This window comes from Notothenia rossii (assembly GCF_949606895.1).
Source record: "Notothenia rossii genome assembly, chromosome: 5".
Classification (NCBI taxonomy): domain Eukaryota; kingdom Metazoa; phylum Chordata; class Actinopteri; order Perciformes; family Nototheniidae; genus Notothenia; species Notothenia rossii.
Window position 1 is genome coordinate 66,294,950 of NC_136903.1, and position 3,547 is coordinate 66,298,496.

The window sequence follows — 3,547 nt, forward strand, 5'->3', positions numbered from 1 at the left end:
TGACAGAATTGGCTTTGACTGAGTTTTTGTATGTCTGTTTGATTCATTAATTAAGTATTGCCAAAATATAAATAAATTCTTCCTGTTTAGCAGAAACGGTCTTACTTTCCTGTTTTTAGCCTAATTTGTATCATCATTTTTTACTTGCTATATTCCAAGACTAAAAGTCTACACGCACTTCAGTGTGTCTGCGAGGCTGTACAGTATATACTGTAGGCACTGCCGTGTTTTAAGCTAAATTCTAACTTCATCATACTAACACTCAAAATGACCATGTTAATATCATGTTCATTTGCAGATGTGAATACAAAATTAAAAAGTCTACCTAATAATGGAACTCGATGAAAAATGACTGTCTGCGCAGAATTTGAATTCAATCTATTGCTGACACATTTCACAAAGACATTAGCATTCATCCTCAGGGCACCATGAATGTATGCTAATTTTGTGGGAATATATATAAATTGTTAACAAGACATTGCATTACAAATACTGCCTTGTGCCAACGGTTGGGAGAAGCACCAAAATGCCATCACCTTATAATTTAATCCTTTTCGACAAATTGTCATAACTTTTAAAGCAAAGGATTTTGAGTTTACAAGAACGGGAGGAGAAAGAAGGACAACCTGCCGCCGGCGTCAAGGTACAAGAACAAAAATGTCAACATCATGATGGCAATCTATTAAAAAAGCCAGATTAAATACTTGAATATAGTGCAATGGATAGAACTAAACATCTAGTGCGGGTATCAAAAAAGATGCACACAAAAAACCCTGGCTAGAATATCAAACTTAAACATTTCGATTAATAGGCTCAGGACCTTGCATTGTCTCTCACTGCATTTACTGTTGCCTTCAAGTACAATTCAAACATTCATCATTTAGTAGCACTAAATGCTCCCCTAAATGACATCACAAGTATAAAGTCAACCAGTACCATCATTTTACACAGTTATAAGACATTTGAGATGTTCTGATTGACACATATCAAGTATTTTAACCATGAAAAATGGTTGGCTTTACTAAGCCAATATTTGACTCAATATGTGTATGTTGCGTGTTGCAAATACATTCAGTTTACCATGTACAGTAGCCCTGGCATAATGTGAGGCATTTATTGTCCCTTCCATTATGTAACTTCACAAGCACTGGTTCCACTTGGCCAACTGTCCCATGGCTTTAAATGTTCTTTTACTGTGAGCTCTTGTTTGCAACACTTTACAAACGTATTGCACTTCTATTATGGAAAGTCATAAATGACAAAAATGTCATGGGCATGCCAAGGTGCAACCATGCAGACAACTGTGCATCTTTCTGCGTTAAGTCGTAGGGCACACTAATATCATCAGTGGCCACATGGTATCCTGGTATTTAAGACGTAACTCTTCACTAGGAGTTTATTGTAGTAGGCTTTGACATTTAAAAGCCTTTCGCTACATACCACTAATATTTTGCAAATCATTGTTCTGATACTCCTAGGAAAACATTGCACATAGTGGCTGTTGCAATGGAGTAAACATTTGGTTTCCTTTAATCCAACACATTTTTCTTTGTCATCTTAAAACAATGAATACTGAAGGCACTTTTTCACCAATTGGCCACAAAGATTTTTAGCAATTTTAGTGTAGTGTCAATACTATAATAAATAAGGTTGATGCAGTTTACTTTGCTATAAAGTTTAAGTGAAACAAAAGTTGCCAACAGAGGTATGGGGTTATCGTTGTCCAAGTTGCATAGTGTTGTGTTGTGTGATGTCGGGTTGTTTTGTCATTGTGTTGCAGGGAAGAATTCAAAGCTTCTGACTGCAGTGACCTTGCCCAGTAAATGCCTTCAAGAACATCAAGCGTCTCATATCAGCTTCCCATGCCTGAGAAACAGTCATGGTTCCGGGGCCACGCATCACCCACTTTTATTGCACTGGTTGAAATATCAACTCACAAAATCGTGCTCAAACTGAGCATACCTCTGTTATTACTAAGGACACTACGCCCGGTTGTGGTTTAAAGAGGCAGCAACACAGACTCCATGAGGAATCCAAATGAATTCTCACTTGTAAGGTTAAATCCTCAAGGTGGTTTGTGTTTACAACATAAACACACTGCATGTTGAATGATTGGAAAGTATGTTTTCCAGACATTTATATTTCTTTAATTATCCACAAACAAACCAAAACAACTGAGTTTGAAGGTCATTTTTTAAGGATGCAGCTTGGAACAAGCAATACCACATTTTTTTGTTTTTGTATAAGTGAATAACTGACTAAAGGTGGTTTGTAATCATAGAAACACTTCCCTACTGCTGTAGCTGTGACTTTTACTCAGAATTAAATCAATGCAGATGACGGCTACGCCGAGCTCAAGAGATTTTGCAACAATGAACATAAATCTTATTACCTGTGAAGCTGAACAGTAAAACAACATAAACCAATAAAGATAGCCTGTGGCAGTGAAGTAACGATAAAAACAACAACAATATTAAGAACAGTGACTTCTTAGAGGAAATTATTTTAAAAGTAAAAGTTCAATTGAATGCAATTTAACCTTTGGTTAATACAGTTGAAAATAGCCACCTTTGTGTCTGATGTGATCAGGATTTTCCACATCTTTACATAAAACCAACAGCCATGTGGTTATTGTATTCCTAATTTGTTTTATATTTCTAAATATATTGCCAAAATGGAGGCAGTAAAACCACAGTGTAGTATCTATACGTGTATAACTACTTAATGTAATTTATATTAGTAAAATAAAGCATTAATTCCAAGATGACCAGATATTTTGTAACATTAAAAGACCAAAGAAAGAAAGAAAAAAAGTATGGGCTGACATCTTGTGAGGATCTCACAATGTTGTTAATGTTATAATATTCATCCAAGACTCTTTTGACACCCAATAAACACATTGTATTTTGAGTTGGTTTCAATAAGAATCATTAGTGCATCCAACCATTTATGAAACATTTTGTTGTTCTCATAATTCCATTAGAGTGTCAGCACAAGCATACTTGGTTGTCAACACTAAGCTCTTGTTCCAAGCACGACAAAACTGGCTGACATGACTAACAGCCAAAAGAAAGACCAAACACAAATGGACAAATAAACCCAACCTCCACATCCCTCTGTAGCTTAGGTTTAGCTCGCCTAATTCAGAAAGTTACCTGCAAAAGTTACAAATAGTTAGGCCAAATTATTTGGATATCGAGAAATCTTGAAGATATAAGAAAACAAAGTCAGCTTAAAAATCAATAAGTATACGGGGCAACACAGCATCAATCATGACAAGTATAGGCTTTATTACATTTTTCAGAAGTTATATTTTTATCATCAGACCACTCGTACTGTAAGGAAGCTCACGCATGTGTCAGAAGATCCAAAAGTCATGGTCATCCCACAGTGCGCCTTGAAAGCCTTGGCTTTCTCCCCCTCCCCTTTGCAAGAGGTTATGATTTATGCCAAAAACTAAAATGCAATCCCTTTCTTGGCAGGCACCCTGTCTGACAACGTATGTGCTTGTCGTAGAGTCATTGGCATTCCTCTTAGGATGTAATAG